The 17,012-nt window shown below is 49.4% G+C and overlaps 1 long non-coding RNA gene and 1 pseudogene across 2 annotated transcripts in view; one reads left to right on the top strand and one right to left on the bottom strand.

The window, feature by feature from the left end:
- The window catches only part of LOC144889694 (uncharacterized), a 798,143-nt gene that overhangs the window by 600,650 nt on the left and 180,481 nt on the right, over positions 1 to 17,012 (bottom strand). The window lies entirely within an intron of this gene.
- Positions 14,972 to 17,012, top strand: part of LOC144889685 (E3 ubiquitin-protein ligase TRIM7-like) — a 32,540-nt pseudogene continuing 30,499 nt past the window's right edge. Inside the window, exons 1-2 of the transcript XR_013621994.1 lie at positions 14,972 to 15,095; positions 15,730 to 15,889. The product of XR_013621994.1 is annotated as an E3 ubiquitin-protein ligase TRIM7-like (transcript). The remainder of the gene's footprint in view (positions 15,096 to 15,729; positions 15,890 to 17,012) is intronic.

The raw sequence follows: 17,012 nt of genomic DNA, 5'->3' as shown, positions 1-17,012 counted from the left end.
GAGGCAGGCCTAGGAGGGTCGGGGCGGAGATGAATGAGAGGTGGCAGAGGAGCTGACGGTAAGCATGAGCCACCAATCAGGGCTTAAAGTGTGTGGTGGCAGCACTGCATCATAGGGCGTGGTTGGAACATTCGATCAGGCTAATGGCGTGGCAGATATAACCCGTCGTGCGAAAGCCCCAACCAGTTATGGGAGAGGCGCTTGACAAGTGAACACGTTATGAGATGGGTGATGAGCTTGATGAGTAATCAGTGATGGGAGAGGACTGATGAGTGGCGATTGAGCGTTGAACAAAAGAACTACCGCAGGAGGTCTCGTTGAACAAAGGACTAGCGCAGGAGGACTAGCGCGGGAGGACTCTTTGAAATAAGGACTCGTGAGGACTGGCTGATGAATTGAAAGAGCGCGTTGAGCCAAAGAGAACTTTGAGAGATACGCGATCGGCGGAAAATGCGCATGAACCAGAATACGCGCTCATATATAAAGCGACACTCGGTTGAGCTTTAAGCCGAGCTGCGTACAGTGCCTTCAGTTACGCGAGTGATAATGGCTGTGTAACCGCCAGCCGCGCTGAGAGACGCGCATTTTCTTCCTACCTCATCGGCTGCCCTTTTGTACGAGTGACGTGCTACGAGGATCTTCCCACCACCTGCTTTCCATCTTCGCGGGATGCACGAGGACTGTGGAGAGCCGGACGGGGCCGTTCCTGAACAACCACGTCGACGCGTTTGGACGGGACATCAACCTGCCTGCAAGTCCCTGTGTGAGTGTGGCGGGCCCGCGTCTGGGCTTTAAGAATAAGACTGTTTAAGTTCTGTGCTGTGTCTCTGCTGCTACCAAATTGTACATACGTGTGGGGTTGATAATTAAACCTGTGTTCTACCTTTTCCTTATTCGATCGTCCTTGTGATTTCCACCATTGACTAAGCGTGGAACGAGGAAAACCGCTTGAATCGGGTTCCAATATCTAGGTAACTGCGCAGACCACGTGTACGCAATCCGCTTGGCATACTCAAATTACATGTGGCTCGTGCGAGGCTTGCTTCCTCGTTTCTGTGGCGGTGCAGGTATTTAGGTACGAGCGAGACTTGGTTCCGAAACCGAAAACCGAGGTCGCATTGGGACGGGACGAGGTGAAGCAGTGTGGGGAACGTGTGTGGAGCGAGTTTGGGCAGAGCACAGCTCAGTTGATTGGGGCTATAGAGTAATTGTCACAGGGTGTAGAAAAGCCGACGGCCACCGAATTGGACAGAAAAATTTTATGCGCGCCGGCGGTCTTCGAGGAAATAATTCAAATTGAAGAGGAAACAATTGGGGCCGAAGAGAAGGCAGAATCAGAAATTAAATCGAGGGAAGTAATGGAATGTACTCACAGTTATTGTTCACATCGTGATGTTGTGCTTGCTAACCCCAATAAAAGTTTGCAGGTGCTGCTGGCGGAAAAGAAGCTCCCCAAGGTGATATATAATGGCGCGAATGTGCATGGCGCGAATGGGTTTTTGGTGCGCTTGGGGCAGAGATGAAACCCGGGCGGTCGTGAAAGTCCATTGTGCGGTGTACGAGGGCGACTGGCACGCATGTGAGAGAGAAGTGTGCACCGGAGCACGAGTGTGTGTGAGAAAAGTGTGCACCAGAGTGTGTGGTGACGGAGAGTGTAATGGGAGAGTGTGTTACAGAGTGCGAGGGAGAAGGCACACCGGACTGTGTGCGAGAGAAGTGTGCAATGATTGGGTGTGTACCAGGAGAGTGCACACCCGTGGGTGTTACGGAGTATGTAACAAGAGAGTGGGCACGAGGAGAGTGCGTGAGAGAGAAGTGTGCAATGATTGGGTGTGTACCAGGAGAGTGCACACCCTTGGGTGTTACAGAGTGTGCACGAGAAGAGTGCGTAGAAGAGGAGTGTGTAACGGAGTTTGTGAAGGGTGCGAGTACGGTGTGTGAGAAAGAATGCACACCAGACTATGTGTGAGGAGAGTGTGCATTTACGGAGTGTATGAGAGTTGTGGGGATGCCTGGGTGTGCGAGTGCGGAGTGGGTCACGAGTGGTGAGAACACGGCTCAAGCATCAGCACCGACCGGGGGGTTAGCGCGTAGTGGGACGGGTAGCGTACGTGAGCCCTCGGTGAGTTGTGTGCCGCAGAGACCGGAGGGAATCCGTGCTGCGTCGGTCCCGCGAAGACCGGCGAGCACGATTCGTGCCAGTCCCCGCCCTCTATGGTTGGTGCTGTGCCGTGGTGGCAAAGGCCATCGGCAAGGTTCAAGGGGAGGTAGGAGAGTTCGGAGCCGTGCACCCTGGCGAGTGTGGTGCTCCGACCGTGGTCGGTTGGGTCACCGTGCGTGGGACCGCGAGGCCCCATGCAGGGATGGGCCCCAGCACCTCGGCCCGTCCATCCCTTCTCCCCTGGATCGAAAATGCTGGACGGACACCCCATATAGGCGACAAACCACCCGAATAGATCGCTCGGCCCGCCGAGGCCGAGCCGTGACGACGATGTATTTCCACATGGAGAGGCTCAAGCGTAGTGAACGGATGAGAGTATTGTTGGGAAATGGGAATGAAATGGGAAATGGGAAATGAAATGGTGGTGCCACCATTGCACGCCAGGGCTCATGAGCATTAGTTTAGGGGGATGGCAGTGAAAGCTAGCCGAGGGAGGGCTAGGATAATGGTAGGGATCTAGCAGACTGTAGAGGACATGAGATTTAAGTAGTGACATTGTACCTATAGTGGGGACGTATGTAGCTTAGAAGGATGATAATGATGAAGGGAGTGCTTAGTGTAAGGGATTACGGGGAAGCACGAGGTTTAGGGGAAAAGCAGCTAGATAGATGATGCTGTGTGTTTGTGGAATTGTTTGAGGAATTGTGTTTGGAAGATAAGTGGAATTGTATGAGGAATTGTATCGAGCACAAGAGGTGTGCAAGATATTTGGTCAGTGGAAATAATTGGTGTGTGAGATAAAAAGGTGTGCAAATTTGGTGTGCAAATAAGTGGTGTGGAATGCTTGTTGTGGGAATAAAAGGTGTGCAATGCATGGTGCGAAGGAGTGAAAGGGGGGAGATGGACCCATTCACGAATGCCCGGGGGGGGGGCGGGTAGTGTAAACCTAGGTAGTGGGTTTAGGTAAATTGTTTGGATATTGACACCTGCGATGCAGGTAGTGGCCAAGTAGTGCTTTGGAGGGTGCATGAGTCAGTGAAATGGCTGGGCGTGTGGTTTAATTGGTGCATATGGTTATTGGGGCACTCCGATGCTGGTAGTTTGTCGGCCAGGTGAGGCCACAGGTAGGCTCTGGGAGCCAGTTAGGGTAGTTGTGTAGTGTTGAGTGGGGCCCGAGGATCCAAGGGAAGGACCCGGGTAGCCCAATGCCAAGGAGGGCATCAGGGAGTGAAGAGCGAGGAGGGGCCTTCCCCAGTTTAGTTAGTCATAGGCGCAGGTACGCTCGGGTTGCGACTTCAGTGGCAGAGGTGCTCAGGTAGTTAGACCTGCTAGTGGAGCCACACGACCCAGCCCCGAAATTGTGCAAAGGTACAGAAAGAAAAATTTGGGAGTGAGACCCAAATTCGTAGGGCATCGCAGGGTGGTCAATGGGAATTCGGTTTTTAGAACCACATAGTTTAAAGATGGCCGATTGGCAGGGCACGACCCCTGGTAGTTTAAATAAGTTAATGTTACTAGAGTAGTTAGGAAGAGAAATCCCTTCATGCCATCCACAGCCATTCACCGAGGAGACGAAGCTCCACACCAGGACGCTGGTAAACTGTTTGAGTAAGTGAGACGCATCACGACCTAGAGTGACATTGTGTGTTTGTTCCATCTCTTCCTTCTTGGGAGGGATTGGAAGACGAATTTGGAAGTAGAGGGGGATATGGGAGACAAGACTTAGAGACGAATTTGTAAATATAAGGAAGGGCTAGGTTACTGTAGTGTAAGCCGACGTTGGGGGGTATGGGCGGTTAGGGACAAGTCTGCTCTGCTCGCTCCTCCACGCCCCTCGCGTTGCATCACCTTGTTTTGCTGTGTACCTTTGCGCCCTTTCCGCTTTGCCGGTTGTGCTTTGTCTTTCCCCCCACCCCAGGACCAATATTGGAGGAGGAGTTGTGCAGCACCAGCGACCTGTGCAGCATCCTGCTGCACTTTGCTACCTCTGTGCAGCACCCCTGCTGCACTTTGCTACACCTGTGTAGCCAAACTGCACCGCACTTTGCTGCCGAATCCTTTGTTGTAACTTTGCTGCACCTGTGCAGCACTTTGCTGCCACAAACACTTTGCTGCCACAAACACTTTGCTGCCACAAACACTTTGCTGCACACATTATACACTTATGGACCACAAGTCTTTTGTGGCCTTACACCTCTGCTGTGTAGCACTTTGCTGCAGCATCACCTTGCATCTTCGGACCACTTGTTTTGAGTGGCATCAATGTCACGCAGTCGGACCACATAAGGTTGGCCCTGCTTGGCCAAGACAAACAATAAATACATTTGTTGTACATTTTTATGATGGTGTGCTAGGGGCAAGAAGAATTGTAAGGTTTATGCACACAGAAGATGCAAGGAGAAGATGCAAGATGCAAGAAGAAGAAGCAAGCAGCAAGTGTTGTGACTTTATGAGTGTGTTTTTGTGCTTTTTTTTTCTTTTCTTTTTTTGTATACAGAGTCGAGGCTCGTGAAAGAGCTAACATTTATCAAACAAACAAATCAAACAAACAAGCAAACAAAGTATATAAAAAGGGGAGCAGTCGACAAGATTGGGAGAGAAGGGGAGGAAGCACACAAACACAACATTTGAGAGCAGGGACATCGGGAGATGTGTAGGTATAAAACGCAAGGACACCAAGGACTTCCAGGAAAGAATTCAAAAGTCACCTCAAAAAGTGGATTTGGGGTGAAATTAGCGGGGGTAGAAAAAATAAAGGTTTTGGATTGCGGAAGATAAGAGATGGTGGTGAACAGCCGTTTTAAAGACCTGGAGGGAGGAGTGGGATTGAAGAGAGTGAGGGAGCTTTGCTGTGCTTTCTCTTCCCCTCAAATCTTCTTTCCAAAAAGGACAGGTCCTGGGTCATAGAACTGTAAATAAGTAAGTTTCCTGTGTTTGTAAATACAAGATGCTGCCCACCGGCTTTATGTTTAGTTTGGAAAAATTCCGCAATTCAGTTAGTTGCGGGCATGATTCTGTTAGAGTAGCTCGTCAACGCAATAGGAGGAAACCACATCTATATGTCACATGTAAAAGTAAAAGTTAGTTCCCAGATCTTTCTCAAAACCGGTCGTTCCAATTGTTGTAGGTTCGACTCGGGGACGAGTCTGACGAGGGAGAGGGGGTAGTGTTGCGGTTTAGAGTTTTGGTAACAGTTGGTATAATAAAGGTTAAAATTTCCCCCTCATAGTTAGTCACACAAGCAACATGTAGCCTCATTTGTAGTATAGTTATTTATTAGTATTTGTGAGCTTAGTCCTTTTCCTATGTTAGTTCTGCGTTGACTAGAGCAAGGAGAATAGGTCCTAATTCTACTGACTCTCCAGCCTCCCTAGCCTCATGCCCCTTTGCACTGACTTTGGTTCATTTTGGGCGAATTAACACGAGGCAGGCCTAGGAGGGTCGGGGCGGAGATGAATGAGGGGTGGCAGAGGAGCTGACGGTAAGCATGAGCCACCAATCAGGGCTTAAAGCGTGTGGTGGCAGCACTGCACAATAGGGCGTGGTTGGAACATTCGATCAGGCTAAGGGCGTGGCAGATATAACCCGTCGTGCGAAAGCCCCAACCAGTTATGAGAGAGGCGCTTGACAAGTGAACACGTTATGAGATGGGTGATGAGCTTGATGAGTAATCAGTGATGGGAGAGGACTGATGAGTGGCGATTGAGCGTTGAACAAAAGAACTACCGCAGGAGGTCTCGTTGAACAAAGGACTAGCGCAGGAGGACTAGCGCGGGAGGACTCTTTGAAATAAGGACTCGTGAGGACTGGCTGATGAATTGAAAGAGCGCGTTGAGCCAAAGAGAACTTTGAGAGATACGCGATCGGCGGAAAATGCGCATGAACCAGAATACGCGCTCATATATAAAGCGACACTCGGTTGAGCTTTAAGCCGAGCTGCGTACAGTGCCTTCAGTTACGCGAGTGATAATGGCTGTGTAACCGCCAGCCGCGCTGAGAGACGCGCATTTTCTTCCTACCTCATCGGCTGCCCTTTTGTACGAGTGACGTGCTACGAGGATCTTCCCACCACCTGCTTTCCATCTTCGCGGGATGCACGAGGACTGTGGAGAGCCGGAGGGGGCCGTTCCTGAACAACCACGTCGACGCGTTTGGACGGGACATCAGCCTGCCTGCAAGTCCCTGTGTGAGTGTGGCGGGCCCGCGTCTGGGATTTAAGAATAAGACTGTTTAAGTTCTGTGCTGTGTCTCTGCTGCTACCAAATTGTACATACGTGTGGGGTTGATAATTAAACCTGTGTACTTCCTTTTCCTTATTCGATCGTCCTTGTGATTTCCACCATTGACTAAGCGTGGAACGAGGAAAACCGCTTGAATCGGGTTCCAATATCTAGGTAACTGCGCAGACCACGCGTACGCAATCCGCTCGGCATACTCAAATTACACGTGGCTCATGCGAGGCTTGCTTCCTCGTTTCTGTGGCGGTGCAGGTATTTAGGTACGAGCGAGACTTGGTTCCGAAACCGAAAACCGAGGTCGCATTGGGACGGGACGAGGTGAAGCAGTGTGGGGAACGTGTGTGGAGCGAGTTTGGGCAGAGCACAGCTAAGTTGATTGGGGCTATAGAGTAATTGTCACAGGGTGTAGAAAAGCCGACGGCCACCGAATTGGACAGAAAAATTTTATGCGCGCCGGCGGTCGTCGAGGAAATAATTCAAATTGAAGAGGAAACAATTGGGGCCGAAGAGAAGGCAGAATCAGAGATTAAATCGAGGGAAGTAATGGAATGTACTCACAGTTATTGTTCACATCGTGATGTCGTGCTTGCTAACCCCAATAAAAGTTTGCAGGTGCTGCTGGCAGAAAAGAAGCTCCCCACGGTGAGATATAATGGCGCGAATGTGCATGGCGCGAATGGGTTTTTGGCGCGCTTGGGGCAGAGATGAAACCCGGGCGGTCGTGAAAGTCCATTGTGCGGTGTACGAGGGCGACTGGCACGCATGTGAGAGAGAAGTGTGCACCGGAGCACGAGTGTGTGTGAGAAAAGTGTGCACCAGAGTGTGTGGTGACGGAGAGTGTAATGGGAGAGTGTGTTACAGAGTGCGAGGGAGAAGGCACACCGGACTGTGTGCGAGAGAAGTGTGCAATGATTGGGTGTGTACCAGGAGAGTGCACACCCGTGGGTGTTACGGAGTATGTAACAAGAGAGTGGGCAAGAGGAGAGTGCGTGAGAGAGAAGTGTGCAATGATTGGGTGTGTACCAGGAGAGTGCACACCCTTGGGTGTTACAGAGTGTGCACGAGAAGAGTGCGTAGAAGAGGAGTGTGTAACGGAGTTTGTGAAGGGTGCGAGTACGGTGTGTGAGAAAGAATGCACACCAGACTGTGTGTGAGGAGAGTGTGCATTTACGGAGTGTATGAGAGTTGCGGGGATGCCTGGGTGTGCGAGTGCGGAGTGGGTCACGAGTGGTGAGAACACGGCTCAAGCATCAGCACCAACCGGGGGGTTAGCGCGTAGTGGGACGGGTAGCGTACGTGAGCCCTCGGTGAGTTGTGTGCCGCAGAGACCGGAGGGAATCCGTGCTGCGTCGGTCCCGCGAAGACCGGCGAGCACGATTCGTGCCAGTCCCCGCCCTCTATGGTTGGTGCTGTGCCGTGGTGGCAAAGGCCATCGGCAAGGTTCAAGGGGAGGTAGGAGAGTTCGGAGCCGTGCACCCTGGCGAGTGTGGTGCTCCGACCGTGGTCGGTTGGGTCACCGTGCGTGCGACCGCGAGGCCCCATGCAGGGATGGGCCCCAGCACCTCGGCCCGTCCATCCCTTCTCCCCTGGATCGAAAATGCTGGACGGACACCCCATACAGGCGACAAACCACCCGAATGGATCGCTCGGCCCGCCGAGGCCGAGCCGTGACGACGATGTATTTCCACATGGAGAGGCTCAAGCGTAGTGAACGGATGAGAGTATTGTTGGGAAATGGGAATGAAATGGGAAATGGGAAATGAAATGGTGGTGCCACCATTGCACGCCAGGGCTCATGAGCATTAGTTTAGGGGGATGGCAGTGAAAGCTAGCCGAGGGAGGGCTAGGATAATGGTAGGGATCTAGCAGACTGTAGAGGACATGAGATTTAAGTAGTGACATTGTACCTATAGTGGGGACGTATGTAGCTTAGAAGGATGATAATGATGAAGGGAGTGCTTAGTGTAAGGGATTACGGGGAAGCACGAGGTTTAGGGGGAAAGCAGCTGGATAGATGATGCTGTGTGTTTGTGGAATTGTTTGAGGAATTGTGTTTGGAAGATAAGTGGAATTGTATGAGGAATTGTATCGAGCACAAGAGGTGTGCAAGATATTTGGTCAGTGGAAATAATTGGTGTGTGAGATAAAAAGGTGTGCAAATTTGGTGTGCAAATAAGTGGTGTGGAATGCTTGTTGTGGGAATAAAAGGTGTGGAATGCATGGTGCGAAGGAGTGAAAGGGGGGAGATGGACCCATTCACGAATGCCCGGGGGGGGGGGCGGGTAGTGTAAACATAGGTAGTGGGTTTAGGTAAATTGTTTGGATATTGACACCTGCGGTGCAGGTAGTGGCCAAGTAGTGCTTTGGAGGGTGCATGAGTCAGTGAAATGGCTGGGCGTGTGGTTTAATTGGTGCATATGGTTATTGGGGCACTCCGATGCTGGTAGTTTGTCGGCCAGGTGAGGCCACAGGTAGGCTCTGGGAGCCAGTTAGGGTAGTTGTGTAGTGTTGAGTGGGGCCCGAGGATCCAAGGGAAGGACCCGGGTAGCCCAATGCCAAGGAGGGCATCAGGGAGTGAAGAGCGAGGAGGGGCCTTCCCCAGTTTAGTTAGTCATAGGCGCAGGTAAGCTCGGGTTGCGACTTCAGTGGCAGAGGTGCGCAGGTAGTTAGACCTGCTAGTGGAGCCACACGACCCAGCCCCGAAATTGTGCAAAGGCACAGAAAGAAAAATTTGGGAGTGAGACCCAAATTCGTAGGGCATCGCAGGGTGGTCAATGGGAATTCGGTTTTTAGAACCACATAGTTTAAAGATGGCCGATTGGCAGGGCACGACCCCTGGTAGTTTAAATAAGTTAATGTTACTAGAGTAGTTAGGAAGAGAAATCCCTTCATGCCATCCACAGCCATTCACCGAGGAGACGAAGCTCCACACCAGGACGCTGGTAAACTGTTTGAGTAAGTGAGACGCATCACGACCTAGAGTGACATTGTGTGTTTGTTCCATCTCTTCCTTCTTGGGAGGGATTGGAAGACGAATTTGGAAGTAGAGGGGGATATGGGAGACAAGACTTAGAGACGAATTTGTAAATATAAGGAAGGGCTAGGTTACTGTAGTGTAAGCCGACGTTGGGGGGTATGGGCGGTTAGGGACAAGTCTGCTCTGCTCGCTCCTCCACGCCCCTCGCGTTGCATCACCTTGTTTTGCTGTGTACCTTTGCGCCCTTTCCGCTTTGCCGGTTGTGCTTTGTCTTTCCCCCCACCCCAGGACCAATATTGGAGGAGGAGTTGTGCAGCACCAGCGACCTGTGCAGCATCCTGCTGCACTTTGCTACATCTGTGCAGCACCCCTGCTGCACTTTGCTACACCTGTGTAGCCAAACTGCACCGCACTTTGCTGCCGAATCCTTTGTTGTAACTTTGCTGCACCTGTGCAGCACTTTGCTGCCACAAACACTTTGCTGCCACAAACACTTTGCTGCACACATTATACACTTATGGACCACAAGTCTTTTGTGGCCTTACACCTCTGCTGTGTAGCACTTTGCTGCAGCATCACCTTGCATCTTCGGACCACTTGTTTTGAGTGGCATCAATGTCACGCAGTCGGACCACATAAGGTTGGCCCTGCTTGGCCAAGACAAACAATAAATACATTTGTTGTACATTTATATGATGGTGTGCTAGGGGCAAGAAGAATTGTAAGGTTTATGCACACAGAAGATGCAAGGAGAAGATGCAAGATGCAAGAAGAAGAAGCAAGCAGCAAGTGTTGTGACTTTATGAGTGTGTTTTTGTGCTTTTTTTTTCTTTTCTTTTTTTGTATACAGAGTCGAGGCTCGTGAAAGAGCTAACATTTATCAAACAAACAAATCAAACAAACAAGCAAACAAAGTATATAAAAAGGGGAGCAGTCGACAAGATTGGGAGAGAAGGGGAGGAAGCACACAAACACAACATTTGAGAGTAGGGACATCGGGAGATGTGTAGGTATAAAATGCAAGGACACCAAGGACTTCCAGGAAAGAATTCAAAAGTCACCTCAAAAAGTGGATTTGGGGTGAAATTAGCGGGGGTAGAAAAAATCAAGGTTTTGGATTGCGGAAGATAAGAGATGGTGGTGAACAGCCGTTTTAAAGACCTGGAGGGAGGAGTGGGATTGAAGAGAGTGAGGGAGCTTTGCTGTGCTTTCTCTTCCCCTCAAATCTTCTTTCCAAAAAGGACAGGTCCTGGGTCATAGAACTGTAAATAAGTAAGTTTCCTGTGTTTGTAAATACAAGATGCTGCCCACCGGCTTTATGTTTAGTTTGGAAAAATTCCGCAATTCAGTTAGTTGTGGGCATGATTCTGTTAGAGTAGCTCGTCAACGCAATAGGGGGAACCACATCTATATGTCACATGTAAAAGTAAAAGGTAGTTCCCAGATCTTTCTCAAAACCGGTCGTTCCAATTGTTGTAGGTTCGACTCGGGGACGAGTCTGATGAGGGAGAGGGGGTAGTGTTGCGGTTTAGAGTTTTGGTAACAGTTGGTATAATAAAGGTTAAAATTTCCCCCTCATAGTTAGTCACACAAGCAACATGTAGCCTCATTTGTAGTATAGTTATTTATTTGTATTTGTGAGCTTAGTCCTTTTCCTATGTTAGTTCTGCGTTGACTAGAGCAAGGAGAATAGGTCCTAATTCTACTGACTCTCCAGCCTCCCTAGCCTCATGCCCCTTTGCACTGACTTTGGCTCATTTTGGGCGAATTAACACGAGGCAGGCCTAGGAGGGTCAGGGCGGAGCCGAATGAGGGGCGGCAGGGCAGCTGACGGTAAGCACGAGCCACCAATCAGGGCTTACAGTGTGTGGTGGCAGCACTGCATCATAGGGCGTGGTTGGAACATTCGATCAGGCTTAGGGCTTGGCAGATATAACCCGTCGTGCGAAAGCCCCCACCAGTTATGGGAGAGGACTGATGTGAGGCGCTTGAGCATTGAACAAAAGAACTAGCGTGGGAGGACTCGTTGAACAAAGGACTAGTGCAGGAGGACTAGCGGGGGAGGACTCGTTGAACAAAGGACTTGTGAGGCCTGGCTGATGAATTGAAGGAGCGCGGTGAGCCAAAGAGAACTTTGAGAGATACACGATCGGCGGCAAATGCGCATCAACCAGAATACACGCTCATGGATAAAGCGACGCGCGGTTGAGCTTTAAGCCGAGCTGCGTACAGTGCCTTCAGTTACACGAGTGATAACGGCTGTGTAACCGCCAGCCACGCTGAGAGACACGCATTTTCTTCCTATCTCATCGGCTGCCCTTTTGTACGAGTGACGCGCTACGAGGATCTTCCCACCACCTGCTTTCCATCTTCATGGGATGCACGAGGACTGTGGAGAGCCGGAAGGGGCCGTTCCTGAACAACCACGTCGACGCGTTTGGACGGGACATCAACCTGCCTGCAAGTCCCTGTGTGAGTGTGGTGGGCCTGCATCTGGGCTTTAAGAATAAGACTGTTTAAGTTCTGTGCTGTGTCTCTGCTGCTACCAAATTGTACATACGTGTGGGGTTGATAATTAAACCTGTGTTCTTCCTTTTCCTTATTCGATCGTCCTTGTGATTTCCACCATTGACTAAGCGTGGAATGAGGAAAACCGTTTGAATCGGGTTCCAATATCTAGGTAACTGCGCGGACCATGTGTACGCAATCCGCTCGGCGTGCTCATATTACACGTGGCTCGTGCGAGGCTTGCTTCCTCGTTTCCGTGGCGGCTCAGGTATTTAGGTACGAGCGAGACTTGGTCCCGAAACCCTACTTTGCGCTCGCCCGGAAGGGGTGTTTCAAGTCTCGGTTCCGCCAAGCCCAGCAAGAACAAGGGGATTAATCCCCCCTTGGTAAGGGTAGGAAGGGTGGCGGAGAACCATAGCAATATCAATATTCAGCAATCATTGGAATCAGTAATGGATTTGCAATTAGTACAAGCAAGCCTGGAACAAAGAGTAATACGCACCATCTAAGTATGCACAACATTACACAGAATAAATGTCACAGGAATGGTCGTAGCGCTGACTGTCTGAGTTCTTATAACTGCCACGCAGCGGACAGAAGCAGCATAGCACCTGGGTTCAACTTAGACACAATTTCATTACATTGTGCACATCACAAATGACCTCAAATGGTCCTTCAACACCACTTCCCTAGCCAAGAGAGCACAGCGGCGTCTCCATTTCCTGCAATGCATGAGGAAGGCAAGCGTTCCCCCCTCCATCCTCACCTTATTCTACAGGGGTACCATTGAGAGCGTCCTGACCAGCTGTATCACTGTTTGGTACGGGAATTGCAATGTCTCGGACCGCCAGACTCTGCAGCGGATAGTGAAGACAGCTGAAAACATCATTGGGGCCTCTCTCCCCTCCATGCAGGATATCTATTACAAACGCTGCACACGCAAGGCCGCCAGAATAGATGACGACCGTTTTCACCGGTCCTATGGACTTTTTGCCCATCTGCCGTCTGGGAAAAGGTACGGCACCGCAGCATCCGAGCCAGATCTGCCAGACTCTATAACAGCTTCTTCCCCCTATTTGTCAGGCTCCTCAACACCAATTTACCTTCCACCACCAACTTTAATTTAACTAATAGTGTTTAAACACCCTCCCCTTCCCCTCTCCCCTCACCCACTTGCGCTGCATGTATCATATACTGCTATACATAAAATGTTGCAACATAAATGTTTTACTTATCAGATGTAACCTACAGTCAACTGTTCAACTCTATACATTTTTGTTAAAAAATTTTTTTTTAATGTTGTCTTGGATATACTCATATTGCCATGGATATTCATTGTGTATTTACTGTATACTATCCTGTGTATTTATAGTATTGTTCTGTGTATTTATGGTATTGCGCTGCACTTGTCATGTCCAATTGCTCTATGTGTAGTCTTGCTTCAATGTTTATATTGCACCAAGGACCAGGAGGAACGTCATTTCGTTCCATTTTATACTAAATTGTATATGGATGGGATGACAATAAAGGTTATTGAATTGAATTGAATTGAATTGTAATCCCTGGATGAGATACAACCTAATTGATCCCATCGAGCATAGAAAACAAAGCATTGTTCCCGGGTATCAAACTTGGGTACAAAAAACGAAAATAAGGCACTGCTATTTGAGGTGTCAGGACCCAGCCAAATTGGCCTCAACAGCACAAGACTGAAGAAAATGATGAAATACCAAGATCGCAAAAATGAAGAGAAAAGAAGAAGAGCGTTGAAATTGTACCAGTGATTATAATCGGATTACCATCGTCCATAATTTACCCTATTTACGCATTCGCGTAATTACGCATTTTACCGACAAATAAATCACACAACACCCCCCATTTTTGTAATGGTACAACCCTAACTTTGAATCGGGTGAAGGATAAAGGGTAAGGGTAAAGGGTAAAACTCATGAGTCTTACCTTCATGATTACTCTTAAACTGTAAAACGCGGTTCTGAAAGTTGCTTTTCCTGATCTCATGAGTTTGTTGTGTTATAATTTATAAACAATACAAACAAATGGAGCATGGAAACGGTTTTTTGAGGAGTAATTTGGCACCACATCCCCTCCTCCCCCTCCCCTCTCCTCCTCCTCCCCTACTTTCCCCTCCTACTCCTCCTCCTCCTCCCCTCTCCTCCTCCTCCCCTCCTCCTGTCCTCCTCCTCCTACTCCTCCTCCCCCCCTCTCCGCCTCATCCCCACCTCCTCCGCCTCCCCTCCTCCTACTCCGCCCTCCTCCTCCTGCCCCTCCTTCTCCTTCTCCTCCCCTCCCCTCCTCCTCCACTGCCTCCCCCTCCTCCTTCTCCTGCGCCTCCTTCTCCTCCTTCGCCCTCCTCCTCCTGCACCTCATCCTCCTCCTCCTTCCCCTCCTCCTCCCCCTCCTCCTCCTCCTCCTGCCCCTCCTTCTCCTCAGCCTCCTCCTCCTCCCCCCATCCCCTTCACTACGCCACTGCTCGTGGGTTTCAGTAGGAATGTGTAATTTGTTCAGAATGCCGGCGATAACTTGCCTACTCGTGAATGACACCGTGGGATCTTTAACGTTCACCAACTAATGCTAGCACATAGGACGTCCGACTTTACGTCCATCCGAGGGACGAAGATGAACACCTTGATGAATCACCTGCCTGCGAAACACCTGGACGGCAGTTTATACCTGGGTCGGCATTCGAACCCAGCCGTCCAGGGTTGAACCTGAAACACATGTTGAAGATCGTTCTCCCGAATGAGTTCGGTTCAGGCTCCGATTGAACTTTCTGAACTCGAACATCGATCGGAGAAATCCGTGGATCGGGATTCGGGAATGACGTTTGTTTTGATAAATGATAACGAGATGAGAACAAGTTTCTTTATTAAACGGGATAATCAGAGATAACGGGTTTAAAATAAACGTTATCAATACATGAAAGGGTTTAAACTCCCGCGGAATGTTGCCTCATTCGGTTATTCATTCACAAGAAAATAAACTTCAGGTGAAAAACAAGATGAAAATCGAGTTGATGACATTCCAAATAACCACGTGACCTGCTGTGAGACTCGAATGTGCGGGAGTACACGCCCTCGTTCTACGCGGCTGCGTCATCACGTTGTTCATGACGTCACTGAACGAGGCTCCACCCCTATGAGTTCAGTTCGCGGAAGTGCTTACGCGGTTTGAAACTTCATCAGCAGGAGAGGTAACGTGTCCGTACTCGTACCCGGGTTAAGGAGTTATCAAGTTATTAATGAGAAATGTTGTACAATGATCGTGTTTGTTTCACTCTGCTAATGAAGGAGTGTGTGGAGAGTGCGATCGGGAAGATCCGTGTGGTTCGGCAGGATGACGTCAGTTTTAGGGCCTCAGAGGAACCACAGAGTTCCAGGTTCATTGGTTTCACCACCGAAGGTCGATGGAGGTTTTGTTTTCATGTCTCTTCATCTATTTGTGAACAAGATGTCTGAAAAAGTTGTGGACGGATACGGACGAAACATGGTGGAGACACCAGTTGTGGGACACGGACGATTTTATTTTATACCAAGTCGAGTCTCATGTAAGAGCTAACATATGGAACATAAAATAAAGGGAGCGAGAGGGGGTGAGAGGGATGTAGGTGAGAGAACAACAGTGGAAAACAGGGATATCGGGAGATGAAGAGCGCTGGGGCGGGGTACATGGGATAAACAAGATGGACGCTACAGGGATTTCAGGAAAGAAAACAGGGAATTTGACGGAGGTGGGATTGGGGTAGGTTAACGGGGGTAGAAAAGATCAAGGTTTTGGATGGGGATATTTTGGATGATAAGAGATGGTGGTGAACGCCTGTTTTGCAGACCTGGAGGGAGGAGTGGGACTAGTTATGCTAGTTATACTAGTTATACACCAAAGCAAACAACAAAAACGACCGGGAAAGACTTATCTTTGAGGAAGTTGGCAGAGGTGAAAATCGCACGTCCACTGCTCAGAGACTGGAACCGGAAGTGATGATACCAGGTGAACCTTTCGAACTTAGTTTTACTAAAACTCCCATTGAGTGATGGATCAGATGTTTCACTCATGAAATCTCATTATAATCTCTGTTTCTGTTTTTGGCGACACAAGCACATTGTCATGGGACACCTGGCGCTCTGTTGTGCTACCTGTGTTTGTGATGATCGAGTGCACCTTCTGATGATCTTCTTATCCAGTTTGTCATTTCATTTAATACCCTGAATGATTATTCCGAATTATACCGGGAGCCCAGGGGGGGTCAGCCTAGCTGGAAAGTTAACCATTTTTCATGTATATAGTAATGGTCCATGTGCATGTCCATATAAGGAAATGGACGTCTGCCGGGCACATTATGGTGGGTGTGGTCAAAAGGGCCATTAGAAAGGGACCTCAAAATGGAGCTAGATCAGCTCTGTGAGTTAACCTGATGAAACCTAGTGGAAAATGTTCGGTGTAGTCCGGGGTATGAATGGCCACTGCCAGACATTTTCTGTGGTGGGGTGTGCCTGCCAGATTAGATAACCGGACCCCAAAATTGAGCTAGATCAGCTCGTGAGTTAACCCGGTGAAACCTACTGGAAAATGTTCGGCATAGCCCCAGATATCACGAATGACCACTGCCAGACATTTTCAGTGGTGGGGTGTGCCCGCCAGAAACCCCCGAACGCCCCCACACCCAAAATTGAGCTAGATCAGCTCTTAAGTTAACCCGGTGAAACCTACAGCAAATAGTTCGGCAGAGTCCTTGGTATCACGAGTAACCCCTGCCAGACATTTTCAGTGGTGGGATGTGCCCGCCAGAAACCCCCGAATGCCCCCACACTCAAAATTGAGCTAGATCGGCTCGTAAGTTAACCCGGTGAAACCTACATGAAATGGTTTGGCATAGTCCAAGGTATCATGAATGGCCAGTGCCAGACATTTTCAGTGGTGAGGTGTGCCCGTCAGACACCCCTGAATGCCACCACCCTAAAATTGAGCGAGATCAGCTTGTGATTTAACCTGATGAGAATAACATTGAGAATAAAATACAATGGATTAACAGCATCATAACTTTTGAAAATCAGATGTTTTATTTCAAGTCATGGGAAAAGAAGGGATTTCTAAGGTGTAACATGTCATTTGT

Source organism: Myxine glutinosa, chromosome 1, assembly GCF_964187855.1.
Source record: "Myxine glutinosa chromosome 1, kmMyxGlut1.1, whole genome shotgun sequence".
Taxonomy (NCBI): domain Eukaryota; kingdom Metazoa; phylum Chordata; class Myxini; order Myxiniformes; family Myxinidae; genus Myxine; species Myxine glutinosa.
The sequence above is the reverse complement of the archived record's forward strand: the minus strand, read 5'-3'. Positions and strand labels throughout refer to the sequence as shown.